General features: G+C 52.5%; 1 protein-coding gene across 1 annotated transcript in view; it reads left to right on the forward strand.

The window, feature by feature from the left end:
* Positions 1–15,222: 15,222 nt before the first annotated feature.
* Positions 15,223–16,531, forward strand: part of ADCY3 (adenylate cyclase 3) — a 79,033-nt gene continuing 77,724 nt past the window's right edge. The window contains exon 1 of the mRNA XM_032353154.1: positions 15,223–16,219. The gene's annotated coding sequence lies outside the window, so the exon portion shown is untranslated. The remainder of the gene's footprint in view (positions 16,220–16,531) is intronic.

Consider the following 16,531-nt stretch of genomic DNA (forward strand, 5'->3'; position numbering starts at 1 on the left):
CCCACCCAGGGAATTTTTTAATACAGCAAGGTGTACGGTTTCGTGAAATGTATTTAGTGGGATGGATTTGGTAGAAATCAAATTAATTGATATCATGATTTAAATTTCTAGGCAGAAAGACCTGACTGAACTCACTAGCAGCCTCCAGTCAACATTATCAAATTGGTGTTAAGTCTTTGATCAACTTTTTAGCCCCAAGTGTATGAGTCATTGCAACAAAGACTGATTGAACACTTAATATTTACAAAGAAGGTGCTTTAAGAACTGAGGAAATGTGGGGTGCCTGGGTGGCTCAGTGGGTTAAAGCCTCTGCCTTTGGCTCAGGTCATGGATCCCAGGGTCTTGGGATCGAGCCCCACATCAGCTCCACATGGGGCTCTCTGCTTGGCAGGGAACCTGCTTCCCCCCATCTCTCTGCCTGCCTCTCTGCCTACTTATGCTCTCTCTCTCTCTGTCAAATAAATAAATTTTTAAAAACCTTATTTAAAAAAAATAAAAAAGAAGAACTGAGGAAATGTGTAGGACCATGATTCTTGAAGCGGGGTCTGGGACCAGCAGTCCCAGGCCCCACGGTTCCTTGACGGGCAGCTGGAACACTGCCCCCTCCCTTATCCCGAAAGACTGACTGAGCTGGGAATGGCTTAGAGCCTCGCCTGGTGCACGTCTGCAGTCAAAAGGAGAACAGATTTGGGAAGTGACTCTTCTTTTCCTCCTTCCTTACACACCTACTCTCACTCCATAAAATCGGCGCACCTACCATCTATTGAGCACTTACCATAAACCAAGTACTTCTTCAGCCATTTAAAAGCATTTTATTTCAAAATCTTGATGACCCTTCGGAGAAATTTTTTTTTTTTTTTTTTTTTTTTTTAACGTAGGCTCCACACCCAGCATGGAGCCCAGTATAGGGTTCAAACTCATGACCATGAGATCAAGACCTGAGCTGAGATCAAGATCAGTTAGCCGACTGAGCCACCCAGGTGCCCCCAGGACAAACATTTTATCCCCATATTATGGAAAAGGAAATGTGCTCAGGAAGGTTAAGTAAATCATCTAATACCATAGTCGTGTTGCCTTATGGTCCCCCAAAGATATGTCCCTCCAGAGCCCGAGAATATGACTTTATTTGGCATAGAGTCTTTTTATATGTATTAAGGTAATTAAGGTAAAGTAATTAAGGTAAGGAAATGAGAATATCTGCATTAGGGTGGGTCCTAAAGCCAATGCCAAGTCCTTGCAAGAGAAGGGGAAGAGGACAGAGACACACAGAGAAAAGGAGACCATGTGAAGACAGAGGCAGACACGGAGTTACAGAGCCGCGAGCTAAGGAAGGCCAGTGGTTGCTGGCAGCTACCAGAATTAGGAAAGCGGCAGAAAGGGATTCTCCCTCAGCCTCCAGAGGGAACCTATCCTAATGACATCTTGATTTTGGACTTCCAGCCTTCAGAACTGGGAGAGAACACATGTCTGCCGTTGGGGGCCACCCAGCTTGTAAAACTTGCTATGGCCGCTGCAGGAAACAGATCCTAGGAGCGGAACCCACATGCAGCCGGGGGCCTGACTTCTGAGCCCATACCCTTTGCCACCACATGACAAGGCTTTGGCCTGGGGTAATCTGGCCTCCTTCTACTATCTCTGCACTTACATCTCTTTACCCTCCTGTGTGCTCTAGGCACACTGAACTCGGCCTTCTCTGAATACATCGTACTGTTGATGCTCTGTGCCTTTGTGACTCCTGCCCCCTCTACCTAACGCAGTGTGATGGACTGAGTGTTTGTCCTCCCCCCTCCCCATGATAGGGAAGCCCTCATTCCCAGTGTGATGGTATCGGAGGTGGGACTATTTGGAGGTCATGAGCGTGGAGCCCCTACAGTGGGGCTGGCGTCCTTCTAAGTAGAGGAAGAGACACCAGAGCTTCCTCTATCCACCACATGAAGACGCAGGAAGAAAGCAGCCACCTGCCAGCGGGGAGGAGCGCTCTCACCGAAGTCTGGGTCCACTGGCACCTTGATCTGGGACTTCCAGCCTGCAGAACTGTGAGAAATGCATGCTTGCTGTCTAAGCCCCCCTGTTCTAACGGCCTCGAAGGCACACCCTCTTTCCCTTCTCCTCTTGGCCTGGCAAACTCTTACTGTCCCCCAATAAGTTGCTCATTAACTAATCAAATCTTGGTGTAATTTTCTTGATGAAATTTGTCTCAGCGTCTTCCTGGTTTGTGGAAGTTCCTAACAAAAATGACAAGAGAGGGGGCTTTGCTGGGAATCAGGCCTGGCCTGTGAGGGGCACCAGCACTGTCGATGGCCTGTCCAATTGTCGTTCCTCGCTCCTTCCTCGCTGGCAGATTTCTTATGTTACCCAGGAACGTATCCCTCCACAGGCTGGCTCAGTGGTGACTCGGGAGCTATTGGAACTGTCCACAGTGGGACCAGCTCTATGGCCAATGATTGGTTTGGAAATGGGTATGTGACCCTGCCCTAGCCAAAAAGACATAATAGGCATTTTTTTTCAAGATTTTATTTATTTATTTGAGAGACAGGGAGAGCACAAGCTGGGGGAGGACAAAAGGAGAGGGAGAAGCAGATTCCCAGCTGAGCACAGTGTCTGTCCATCCCAGGACCCCGAGATCATGACTTGAGCCGAAGTCAGAGGCTTAACCAACTGAGCCACCCAGGGACCCCCTTATGGGGAGCTTTTAGGAAGAATTTTGTACTCCTGGAAAAAGAGGCATTGGAGGAAACTGTTCCTCTTCCGTGGTACAATGTCCTATCTGCCTATGATGCTGGATTGTGGCGCCATCTTGTAGCCATGGGGAGTGTTAACTTTCGATGGTGATGCAGATACGCTAAGGGCAGCACGGTGTGAGGTGGAAAGTCACATGGACCTTAAAGACAGTATTTTACCACTGAATAACTAACCTTAGACCAGCGCTGTCCAAAGACTGGGTAGAGGTCCCATCCGAAGACACAGCATAGAGATAATACCTTTCTCTACCATTTAAGACATGTTGTACTGAGTTTGGGATTACTTAAGACAGAAATCATCCCAACAACTATCGTACAACCCAGTGGCCAAAAATATCTCCAGGCCCACCCTGGGAGAGAAGTCTGAGAACTCCACCATTTTCAAATTATTGAAGAAAAGTTCCACATGTCAGACAGCAAGTGTACCCTGCAGAGAGATCGGTCACTGAGCTCTTCACACTTCAGAATGTGTTTATTGATTCCTAAACAGCCTTTCCCCTACACATTTATTCTGTGTCTTTTCTATGACAGTCATTCTGCTAGACTCTGGGATGAAGATATAATGAACAGTAAGTATCAACCTATAGCTAGCATGTAAATCTTCCTTTATGTCATTCTCTCTGAAGTTATTTTTTTTTTAAGATTTTATTTATTTCTTTGACAGAGATCACAAGTGGGCAGAGAGGCAGGCAGAGAGAGAGGAAGGGAAGCAGGCTCCCCACTAAGCAGAGAGCCCGATGTGGGGCTCGATCCCAGGACCCTGGGATCATGACCTGAGCCAAAGGCAGAGGCTTTAACCCACTGAGCCACCCAGGCGCCCCTCTCTGAAGTTATTTTAATGTGAAGCTGAACTTGAATGGCAGGGAGCGGTTAAGGACACCAACCTCCAAGCCTTTGAAGATCTGAGTATAACTTCTGACTCCCCGCCAAATTAGCTACTGATAGTCTACCTTTGACCAGAAGCCTTAGTGATAACATAAAGATTTGAACACATATTTTGTGTTCATATGCATTACTACTGTATTCTTATGAAAAAGTAAACCAGAGAAAAGAAAATGTCTTCAAGAAAATCATTAGGAAGCGAACATACATTTATAGTACTATACTGTATTTTAAAAAAATCCACATATAAGTGGATCCATGCAGTTCAAAACTGTGTTATTCAAGGATCAACTGTAAATTAATTTTTAAAAGATTTTTATTTATTTATTTGACAGACAGAGATCACAAGTAGGCGGAGAGGCAGGCAGAGAGAGAGAAGGGGAAGCAGGCTCTCTGCTGAGCAGAAAAGCCCGATGTGGGGCTTGATCCCAGGACCCAGAGATCATGACCTGAGCTGAAGGCAGAGGCTTAACCCACTGAGCCACCCAAGCGCCCCTAAATTATTTTTGTTTAAAGGCATATTTGAACTTAGACTCCATTAAAATAAAAACCAAAACAAAACCCTAACTCCCACTTAGAGCTACATGAATACAAAATTATGAACAAGATGAAAAGTCTTGGGGCACCAGACTCCATGCTGGGTGTGGAGCCTACTTTAAAAAAAAAAAATGGAGAAGCAAGGAAATGCAGCTCCTGAAGTGCCCCTACCCCATGAAAATAACAAACAGGGGGATGCAGGCCAAAGCTGAGCAAGCCAGGGAGACAGCGGATGAGCTCAGCACTCTAAGATGGGAGCAAGTCCCTGACAGTGCGGTAAGGAGAGAGCAGAGGGCTGCAAGCCAGCAGAGAGACTGAGTCAATGCTGGCAGCTCCTAAAAATAGCAGAGCAGGGCTGTACGCTTTCCTGTGCAAACAGATTTAAAGCTGACAGGTAGCGTGGGCTCTGTGGGGCTCCTAACAAAGGGAAGGGCTGGAGTCATCTTGACCTGAATGCCTCCCGCTGGAAGTTCCGGGCCCTCGCTTGGCAGCGAGGAAAGCCGTCAGGGTGGGTGGCACGTAAAGCCAGGGGCATCCTAGAGGGAAAGGAGGGGGAGAGACACACCTGCTAAAACCCACTCTGAACTCTGAACCCATTTCACTGAGAGGAGTTTGAATCAAACGAAAAAGTTGTAAATTAAAAACACTCAATAAAGGAAAAAAAGGACTAAGCTCTTGATCTGATTTGAGAAAGCTCATTATCCAAAAGATAATACTTTTGGAAGGTGCCTGGCCTCCCCCACGTGGCACAGCAAGATTGAAAAAAAGATGACAAAGTGGGTAGCTGATTTATTTCCGCCAGCCCTTGCGCAGTAAACAGCCTCTTTTTTAAGAACTCAAGACAGAAAACAATGCCAGCATGAATTATTTAACAGCGATAAAAATTACTATCTGTAAAAACATGTGAATGTGCTTACCCGAAACCCCGTGCGTCTGGGTGTAAGTCAGCATGACAGCTCACGAGCGAGACCTGAGCACTTTGTGGAATGAATCCTAGAGAGCATTACTTAATTTGGACCGCTGTCTTCCGGTAGTTTTTCTTTTGCGCCTTCTTGCCAGTTTTCCCTTGATAGTCTCTTCCTTTTCCAAAGCATCTTTCATTCCAAATCAATCCTCTGAGAGAACGTAGCTGGTCAGGACCTGTGGTTTGTCCAAATGAATCCCCAGCAACTGTAAAGTGGGAAGCCCTTGCTATAGCTCGGCATTCAAGGCCTCTGGTGGTCTGGCCCCATTCTATGTCCCTTGCCTCACCACGACCTCCCTTTCTACACTCCACCTGCATTCCTCATCCCCAGGTCCTGGCTGGACTTCCCCGCCAACCTGTCTGCACTCACGGAGGCTCCCTCTGGGCCGGCTGTCCTTCCCTCATTCTGGGCAAATGCTCTTTCCCTTTCTCCTTCCCAGATGCGCCCTATTGCACACAGCCTTTCCTGGTTGCCTTTTTTGAGTAAACATTACAAATGCTGCTTAGTAGATTTCCACGAGACGCCCGACCTGGAAGAAAGGAGTTAAGGCGGCAGCCGGAGGGAATGAAGGACAGAGAAGCGTGGTCATTTGCTTGTGATCGATGATAAGAGGAGCCTTGTCTGTTGAGAGGGAAGTGCCTGGAGAGAAGGGGAAAAGGGGAAGGTCCAGAGTGGGGTGCATGGGATGGTCTCCTGGGCAAGGGGAGGGGTCAGTCCTGGACGGGAGGCAGGGACTTCTCTCTCCAGTCCCCACTGTCGTTTTCAGATCATATACGCTCCGATACAATGGTAGTGGGAGTGGAGGTGGGGGTGCTTGGAAGGCCACTCCGCCTGTAGACTGCTGTCTTCCCTCACCTACTTAGCGCAGTCGGAAAGGCCGTCGGTCGGACTTGTATTCCTTTGACCATCAATTGAAGGTGTGTATGCAGGTATGTGTGCATCTGTGTGTTTGTGTGTGCGTGTGTGTGTGTGCGTGTGTGTGTGTGTGTAGAGATCACTGGGAGTGGGCTACCTCTCCCTCTTCTGCTTCTACAGAGATCCCTGGGGGGTTCTCCTGGCCTCATTAACTTTCTTCTGGTGAAATGGAGAACAGGAACGGATCCCCATCTTCTTGGCCTTCTCACTCTGTTTTCCTTTGCAGGTTGGATGAGAGATGGCGTGCACTTTGTCCTCGCCCTTCTGTATCCCTGGGACAGGTTCTGTCCCCCTGGGGGGACCTTTGGCCAGCCCCGAGGCCTGGGACTGAGTAAAGGGGTTCAGGTCCAGAGAGGACTGCAGACTGTGGCCACATGTCCAAGTGCCAAGCTCCGGCTCAGCCTCCATCCTTCAGGATCTGTGCGTCCCATCAGCCTGCTTCCAGGGTCTGCTTCCTACAGGCGGAAGCAAGATGGTTGCAGTAGCATGTAAATCGCTCCAGCTTTGGGGCAGGTCACCCTCTGGAGTCTGGTCCTGAGGAGGGAGAGACAAGAAGAGAAGGTGAGAGTCCCCAGCACGGAGGTGAGGGCGGGGAACCGTGCCCTTAAAGACCAAAGGAGACAATCAACCTCAGCTCTGCAGTCCTGGGCCTCACTGTGTGCTGCTGACTTGATAAATACAATCACTAAAACTTGTACTCAGTGTTTCTTATTTTAAGATATTGAAAATGGGTCAGCGGTATGTAAATTAAGCTGACCCGAGTCCTTCCTGGGCTAGAATGCAGGCCTCCCCTCGGGTGTTGCCCTGTCGTGGGCCTGCTCTCTGGTTTTCTACCCCACCCCCATCCTGGGCTGCCTTCCTGCCTCCCAGGCTGGGGGACGACTCTGGATTTGAACAGAGATGCCTGAAGACAAAGGCTCAGCCTCCTTGCTTTGCTTTCCCCCGCCTGTGGTCCAGCACTAATTTGACCCCTACCCAAGCAGTGGCGGAAGGTTACTGAGTCGGTCATTCCTGCAGCAATGACTGACAGGCGGGCGGATCAGATTGCTTGGTACATAGGTGCCAGGCCCTAAGGTCAGGTACATGGGTATAAACTTGGCAGTGCCCTTTATGGGCTATGGAACCTTAGGTAAGTTCTGAACCTGGTCTCAGTTTTCTCATCTGTGAAATGGACATAATAATCATTTTACACCACAGAACTGTTGTGAAGATTGCAGGAGATAAGGAGCTTGGGACCCAACCAAGGAATAATATCCTGGATGCTAAGGACTTTAGAATCAAATCTGAAAACAGTAAGAAAACCACAGACATTCTTGAGGAAGTGCAACAATGGAAACTGGGCTTCTGGGAGACAATTCCAGCGGCAGCATGACGGGAATTTGGAGAGTCTGGGAATGAATCCCATGAACCTCAGGTGTCCGGTCTGCTGCTGGGATCCCCTCTTGTTCCCAACCAGCCTTCCTGGAACATCGATCTGTCCTGTTAATGCAGATTAGGTAACACGGAATGGAAGCCCCAGAGATCTCGGGCAGATGAGTTCCTTCTGCAGCTTGCTCTTGCATTGAAAGATTTCAAGGGCCTCTTCCCTGTCAAAAAAAAAAAAAAAAAAGGCACCCTTTTACAGACTTTTAAGACGATTTATGATCTCCACATTTAACCTGCTAATACCATTGAGCACAACACCAAGGTTGGAAACATCCAGGGAAGATTTGTTTAGGAAAAATGAGCTCACGTGGGTCCTTGCTCTAATAGGCACCACCTGGACATCCTAGCAGGAGCTTACTGGGGGAGGCAGAACAACGACCCCCCCACCCCAAGTTCATTATCCTAATCTCTAGAATGTTACTTTACATGGCAAAAGGGATTTTGCAAGTATGATGAAGGACCTTGAGGTGGGGAAACTATCCAGGTGGGTCTAACCTCATGCGATGGGTCCCTAAAATGGGAAAAACCTCCCAGGCTCTGGTCGGAGGAAGATGTGGCTATGGAAGAATGGCAGAGAGGTATAATGTTGCTGGCTTCGAAGAAGGGGGCCATGAGCTAAGGAATATGGGTGGTCTCTAGAAGCTGGAAAAAGTAAGGAAAAACTGGATTTCCCTAGTCTCCAAAAAAGAATGTAGCTCTGCCAAAGGCATGACTTCTGCCCAATGAGATCCGTTTTGAACTTCTGACCTCCAGAACTGTAAAATAATAAATCTGTACTGTTTAGATCCTACATTTATAGTAATTTGTTATGGGAGCTTCAGTAAAGGAGTACATTCACTATGGGCCGACTTGATGCTAAGCACGTGAAAATCAACAGGTGAGAAAACCAAAACAAGGGTCACCTGGGTGGCTCAGTCAGTTGAATGCCCAGCTCTTGATTTCCGCTCAGGTCGTGATCTCAGGTCTACGGGATGGAGCCCCATGTCCGGCTCCATGCTCAGCGGGGAGTCTGCTGGAGAGTCTCTCTCTCTCCCTTCCCCTCTGCCCCTCCCCTTGCTCACTCTCTCTCTCAAATTAATTTAAAAATCTTAAAAGAAAAAAAAGTGAAACAGGGCTGTTTTTCCAGCAGAACTCACATTCTATGGGGAAGAAACAAAACTTGTGAGCAAACAAATAATTCTGCACTGCTGTTCCAGGCGGACCGCGCCATCAAGAGACAAGAAGCAGGGGAGGGGAGGGATGGGGACACTTTGTCCACTTCTGAGGGCCTCGGCCAAGTGGAAGACAGACGAGCAGACTGTCCTCACAGTGGTTCCCAAAGGGCTGCCCCTGCTGGAGATCCGAGAAGACCTCACGGACCAGGTGACACGGGAAGGGGGTCTTTGAGGATGAGGAGGAGTGTGTCAGGTGGACAGTGGGGGCGGAGAGACCTGGGCAGAGGGAATGGCATATGCAAAGTATGGGGGCATGAAGAGTGTGCTGGGGAGGGTGAGGAGCGCCAAGTGGCTGGGCTCAGGAGGAGTAGCGGGGCAGGTCCGGGGAGTGGCGTGGACCGTGGGCATCCCCAGCATTCCTGCAGGTGTAGAGAGAACGAGCCCCCATGAGAGCTGGAGGCGTGACCCAGAGATAGCCCCTTGTGTCCGTTTTCTTGCAGTCCTGCACGACCAAACAGATACAAATCCATGGGTTCCACTCACCAGTCAAGCCCTGAAATCAATCCCTGGTTTCGTGATAAAAATAGTGATTAAAATTACTTACCAGGTAAATCATTCCACTTCCTGCCAAGGGGTGGGGGAGGGATCACTTCCGGTAAAACTGAAGTCTGAGAATAACCAGGAGGCGGATCTTGCCACCTCCTGGCACATCTCCGGGTAATTGAAGAAGCTCTGGGATTGGGAAAGAGGACCCAACAGATCGGTTATTTTAATTCAACGAGGCTCACTGATAACCTCGCAGGGCGGGCACTCCAGGTGTGAAGGTGAATCAAGGCCTTGAACCTGGGCTCAAAGTCCAGTGAATGGGGTGACAGGTAAAATTACACAAAATCCTAATAAGCGTTCAATCAAGGCCTAGAAAATGTGCTGTTGGATCCTGTCTTAGGTTTCTGCAGCTGTCATAACAACCACAGCTGGGTGGTTTAAAACAACAGAATTTATTTTCTTGCCATTCCAGAGTCCAGAAGCCTGCAATCAACATGGTCGGCAGGACTGCGCCTCCTCTGGAGGCTCAAGGGGAAATTGCCTTCTTGCCACTTGGCATTTTGGTGGCTCCAGGGGCTTCCTGGCGTGGGGCCCCATCCCTCAAACTCTGCCTCCATCTTCACATGATCTGCTCTGTGCCTGTCTCTCCAAAGGATGCTAAGCTTTGGGATTACGGCCATCCAAGCAGTCCGGGATGGTCTTCTCTCAAAATCCGTAACTCAATTACACCTGCAAAGATGCTTGTTTCAAAGTCACAGTCACAGGTTCCAGGGATCTGGACCCCTTTTGGGGGTCACCATTCAACCTAAGTAAAAATATCACTGAAGTTCCTTTAGTGCAACTTGAAAGGGAAGGTGACATCTGAGCATTTTACTAGTATTTTCTTATTTAATCCCCTAGCAGGTGGGAACTGGGCAGTCCTCCTACCTGGGAACAGGGACAGCTAGGGACCGGATAGCGATGAGAACAGATCTGAATTTGGAAGGATCACCCTGGTAGCAGGGTAGAGATTTGGCTGGCAGGGTGAGAAGGGCAGGGTCTAGGGTGATTCCGGAGATGGGCATGGCACCCGTGGAGAGGGGAAGCTAGGGGGATGGGAGATTGTTCTCATCTGCTGGGAGAGCCCTAGACCAGCCCTCTCTTTGCCCCTCCAGCCTGATGACCCCGTGGCGGTCTCAGCCTTGCTCTTCAGGGTGTTGTGACTTTCCACCTGTGAGAGGGACCGTGAAGGTGGAGGCCCCCAGCTCCTCCCCGCCTGGACCTTGTCTCGCCATCTCTTGTTGTTCTCAGATCTGTGTCTGCTCCCTCTTATCCCCAGCAGGCTGGGGGAGAGGCTCGTTAGCACGGATTTCTATGGTGCCTCTTCCCAGAGGGGCCCTGGCTTGAGTGCTTTTGGAAACGTGACATTTCCACAGAGGCCCCGGGATTACTCAGCATTCACACATTGTTTCACGCTCCATGGGCATGGGTCTTGCCTTCCCCAAATCTAACCTGTCTGGGCTTTGACTTCCTCATTGGGCTGGAACAGGATGATGCCTCGTGTCCCCTCTGACATCTGGGGAGCCACGACTCTACAGGTGGCCTCTGGCTGTCAACTAAACACCAGGTCTCTGAGATTGAGTACACCCTTGGTTAAGGAAGCAGCAAATGACCAGAGGAAGCTTCTTGAGGATTCCTGCTTGAGTCAGACTTCTGCGTGGCCTAGTGCATATTAGGCATCCAAGCCTCTCTCTGCTGCCCCTAGCTGTGAGGTCACCGTGTCCTGAGGACGCTGGTGCTTATCTGGTTAAGCTAAAGGAGAGCCACAAACCACTGGGCCCATAAGGCTTGACCCCACACAGCATGGCAGCTGCGGATACTGACCTCACCGCAGACCCCATTGGGAGGCCCAGGTCCAGCGTAGGAACACTGACATGCGGTTAGGGTTTACTTGATGTCATTTTGGTGGCAAGTTAAGGAATAGCTGGTCTGTGTCAAATACTGAGCAGGAGAGACCAGGCGACCCGGTCCTGCTCCTGTGGGGATGCTCATACCCAGGCACGGGACAGACCCAGAAACGCACCCGCCCCGGAAGGCCGGTGCTGTGCTCTCTCTCTCTACTCACTTCCCTCTGCCCACATGAGAGGCCATGGAAGTCCCCGCAGGCAGCGAGCAGGCCGTACCAGTGGGCAGCACAAGTGGGGCACGGGGACCCGAAGGGGAGGCCGGAGCCACATCTGCGGGACGCATGCGCACCTGCACACATGTTCATTCACACGCGTGCTGACATAAAGATCACACACGCCCACACTCAGCACGTTTGCTCACATGGCACATACACCACACTGAGCAGACGAGCTCACACTCACCACACCTACTCTCGCACTGATCACACATGGTCAGTCACAATGATCACACACACTGCACACCAACCGCACATACATGCCCGTGCACACCGACCTCATTCACTCCCAACTCACACTGATCACACATACACAAAACACATACTCCTACACACAACACTCACACACATGCACTTCCTATCACGCTCCCCTTTATCCACACACACACACACACACACACACAGTGGCCTTGTCAGTGTCCTAGAAGCAGAGGCACCAAGAGGCACAGAAAGGGACACGGAGGACATCGGTGGATAGGCCGATGCTGTTGGAGAAGAAAATGGCAGCGGAATCAGGAGAGGCTCCCAGATGCAACCAGGGAGGGCTCCCGGGAGGTGGCAGCCCAGCCCAGCATGCGTCACGCAAGGACAGCTGAGGCCAGAGCGCCATGGGGATCCCATCATGAGGTGGACCCAAGCTCCCTCAGACTGACTTGTTCTGTGGAGATTTGCCACCCACTTTGGTTCCCATTAAGTTCCTCCTTCCTCCCAGTGACCCCACTTGGGTGTGAGTGCTGTGTCATCGCACTGCCAGGACGCATGTTTGGGGAGGGTGAGTAACTGAGATCCCGCGGCCTAAGCTGCTTAGCCAGGGCCCAGGCTGAGTTCTCGGACTGCGGAGGGCCTGCTTCCTCCCGGACCACGTGGCACTCTCCTCCAGTGACAGGGCTCGAACCTCCAAGCCGGTGGGAGTGGATGCAGGGTCTGGACCCCTTCCTCTTGGGCCAGTGCTCTCCTCCGCCCTGCAGCATAGGCATCTTGGTCCTCTGTGCTGTCCTGTTTCCCGCCTCTGAGCCCATCACTCGGCCCCTTGCAGCTTGCACACACCTGCCAGTACTCCAGAGTGAATGTGCCACTCGACAACCCCTTCAGCACGGGACAGTAAGCAGGGATCAATGTCCCCCACCCTCCAGTCCTCCAGTGGAAAGTTCTGAGGCGCTCTGTGCACGAAGGAATTGAGCCCTATCAGCCACTGTGCTCCCTGTTCACACACCCTTGTCTTTACTGGGTTTCCTATCTTCTTTCCCTGGCAATCACTTGTCCAGTCAAACCAACTGCATGTAGGTCCTGGTCTCAGGCTCTGCCTTTAGCTAAGGCCCCAAACAGGGCCCTCCTGGGGCCCAGCATCAGGGGAGCTAAAGACCTTCTCTCCTCCTCCTTCTCTTTCCCCAGGACACCAGGGCTCTGCTCTGATCTATTGTTTGCAGGGTTCAGGAGCCACCGCATCTCTCCAGGGGGCCAAACCACTCTTGTTTACGCAACAGCAATTACTGCTCAGCAATCATCTCCAGTCTCAAGCCGTACAAACAAGAGGTGTCTTCAGCAAAGAGATATCCTGTCCCCGATCTTGAGTTAGGGTGGGGGTCAGGACGCCCACCAAGCTTCTACCCAAGCCCAAGATTCCATCTTCACTTTAGAACATGCGTCCTAGGCAAGTCACCCACACAACCATTCATAGTCCTAGGTTGCGTGGGTGCGTGCCTATGCGTGTAACGTGTGTGTTTTAAGATAGACTTACTGTATCTTTGGATTATGAAAGCAAATGCTTGCCAGTTGTCCGGATTACAGCAACAGAAAATGTATAGCTTGGGAACTGAAGGCACCTCCTATCCTATTCTTGAATGGAGTTGTTTTTAATATCCTTAAACCAGGGCATTTTCAGCATCAATGAATGAGGTCTATTGGCTTCCTCATCAGCAGGAGGTGCCCTTATAAAGTGTCGTTTCTTCTTAGGGAAATCATTCATTCCATGACTGTTTGGCTCCAGGTGCCGGAGACGTTGCCAAGAGCAAGACAGACAAGGAAGGCTCTCAGGCCTGTCGGCCTGTCTCCCAATATTGTGTTTTCCCCAGTCTCTGTGCACAGCACCTCAAGCAGCTTGCTTGCTCTGGAATATTCACTCAGTTGCCTCTGGCTCTTAGGGAGGTCCACGGAGCTTCCCATATTCACAGGGAAGGGCTGCACCCATTACCCAGAATGCCAAGTGGTGGTAGGGGGGTTGTCAGTCTTTGTCAGGAGGCTCCAGGCCTCTGAGGGTGCCCCTTTCAGGACAAGTCCCAAAAGACCCAGTGTCAGGTCGCCTCTGATTGCCGCCCACGCCCAGGGTCTGTCTTGTTGGGGGATCTGGTGCTCAGAGCCAGGGGCATCCTGAGGGCAGGGGCTGGGGGTGGGGGGCATCTCTGGCCTTCCCTGATGCCTGGCTCAGCTGCTGAAGAGGTGCCCACAACAAAGAGAGGAAGAGTAGGGACGGTCAGGGAGTTGGAGCAGTATAATAGGAGAGCCATAGGGCAGGAGCATCAGGAGACTGGTTTTTTTTTTTTTTTTTTTAAATCAGAGATAACTGTGTGGAATCCTCTCCCTTCCCTAGGGGAGTTTGGAGCTGAGGCTGGGGCACAAGGGCAAAAACCCAGCAAGGAACACACACGGCCAAGGAGCTGGGCATGGTCTTGCCAAGTAGGGAGCCGCACAGGAGAACTCCAAGGGTAGTCACATGTACCAGGAAGGGGGGGGGTGTCCTTTGTGCCAACGCAGACCCAAACAGTATTTTTTAAATTTAAATTCAATTTAGTTAACATATAGTGTATTATTAGTTTCAGGGGTAGAGTGTAATGAGTCATCAGTTTCATACAACACCCAGTGCCCATTACATCAAATGCCCTCCTTAATGCCCATCGCCCTATCGTTCCATCCCCCAATCGAGGCCTAAACGTCATCCTCTTTTATTAACACCTGTCTCTTTGTTAAACATAAAAATCATGCCTCCTTTAACTGCACGCAACAATTCAAAATAAAAAACACTGGGACTCCAAACAAATGAAAACAATGGGAAAAGTTGTTTTATTCAAATTATGTTTCTCCTTAGTTTGAGCTGACGCCCCCCAACCTTGGTAATCAGAGCCCTGACAAGTTTGGACTGATGTTGGCTGCATTTCAGAATTAGCGTGAGGGACGGAGAGAAACAGCTGTGATAGGATCCATTCCCTGATGAATCTTCTTCCTGAGGGCTGAGTTAATTGAGGCTCTGGAAAGGGATCACTCTTTCCAGGACCTGGATGGCTGAGTTTTCTCTCCTTTCTGATCCGTGTCTTCTGCTCTCCCTGATGCTGCTGGCTGTCCTCAGCAACCCTCCCCCCCCCCCCCCCCCCCCCCGTCCCCCATGCTTTGTTCCCCTTTCCCTTAATTCTTAAAGCCTGTGGCCTGTAGTGGCGCTTGGCAAGGTTCTAGCAAAGCCAAGGAAAGGAATTTTTTTTTTTTTTTTTTTTTTTAGATTTTATTTATTTGACACACACAGAGAGATCACAAGCAGGCAGACAGGCAAGCAGAGAGAGAGGGAAGCAGGCTCCCCGATGAACAGAGAGCCCGATCCCAGACCCTGAGATCATGACCACAGCTGAAGGCAGAGGCTTAACCCACTGAGCCATCCAGGCGCCCTGCCAAGGAAAGGAATTTATACTAAGGTGTAAGAGATTAATAGGCTTAACCATTCACAGGAGCATTTGGGTTTTTATAGGGAGTTCGTAAATTCAAACCCATCCCAGGTGGAATGTGCACGGGAGATCTTTCTGAAGCCAGGTCTCTGGCATTCCACGTGCCAGGTGCCCAGCGGGCCACTCCTCCCCTCTTCCTCGGCTGCGGGCCCCTCTGCAGAAGGCTGGGGCTGCCAGGGTGGGCGGGGACACTTAGGCCCGGCGCGCCCGGCGGGGCAGGCGTCCCCAAACCTCAACCCCGGCCTCTCATCTCCAGGCCCAGAAGGAAACCGCGGCGAAGGAGGCGGCGGCGGGGGTGCCGCGAGCGCGCCTCACCTGCGGGAGGCGGGAGGACACGGCCCGGGCTCCCTTCTCCAGAGACCCGGCCTGCCGCGGAGCTAGGTGTCGGGTCGTCCATCCTTCCTGCCCACCGCCCACCGCGGCGCCTCCACCGAGCGGCCGCCGCCTGCTCGCCGCCCCGGGTCAGAGCGCCGGGCCACCGGCGCCTCGGCCCCTCGCCCCCGCTCTCCTCCGCGCCCTTCCCCTCCTTTCCCCCGCCCGCCGCGCGGCTGGAGCGGGGCGCTCCCCCCCACCCACCAACTCCCGGACGCGCTCGCCGAGAGGGCGGCGACTGCGGGGAGGGAGGGGCGCCGCCCGCCTCCCGGGGCCTGGAGCGCGCGTGGCCCGGGAGCCGCCGGCGCCGCGCGGGGACTCACAGTGCAGCGCGCCGCGCCCGGACTCGGCTGGCTCGGCTCGGCGCGCGGGCGGCCCGGAGGATGCTGGCGGGCTGCCCCGGCCTCGGCCCGCGCTCCCGCCCGGGAGGGCCCCGGGCGCGCCCCTAGCCGCGCCGCCGCCACCGCCGCCAGCGCGGGGGCGAGAGGGAGGGGTCCGACCGCGCCGCGAGCCGCAGCCCCAGGGGCGGGCGCCCCCCGGTTTCCCAGCCCCCGCCGCCTCCTTCCTCCTGCCGCCGGGCGCCCGCGGATGCTGAGGGGCGGCCCCGCGCCTCTCCCTGCCGGATCCCGGGCCTGACGGCGGGGGTTGGGGGGTGCTCGCGCTCCGGCCGGGGACCGGGGACCCGGGCGCTGGCGGGGCGGCGCGGTCCCCGGGCGCCCTGAGCCCTCCTGTCCCCGCCCGCCACACGCGTGACCCAGCCCCGCAGCCCGCGCAGGGACCGGCCGAAGCACGCGGCTCCCGAGTTCCCGCACAGGTAAACGCAGGGGCAGGCCAGCCTTCCGGAGGGCAGGTAGTGCCCCGAGGTGGAGAGCTCGGGGCCTCCAGGGGTCGGGTGGGAAAAGGAAGTAAACAGAAGGAAGATTCGGGAATCCCGAGGATGGTTCCAGCTGCTCTCGGGCACGTTTTATCTCCCGCTTCTAAGGCTTGGGCCTGGCGGCGTTTTAGGTGAGGAAGTGAGAGACTGAGGGAGCAGAGATGACACAGAGACGGACCCGGAGTGTGAGGGGTGGAGAGGTGGCCAGGCCTTTTGGCTTTGGCCAGCCGGGGTCAAGAAGCTGTTCCACGA

Source organism: Mustela erminea, chromosome 7 (assembly GCF_009829155.1).
Source record: "Mustela erminea isolate mMusErm1 chromosome 7, mMusErm1.Pri, whole genome shotgun sequence".
NCBI lineage: Eukaryota > Metazoa > Chordata > Mammalia > Carnivora > Mustelidae > Mustela > Mustela erminea.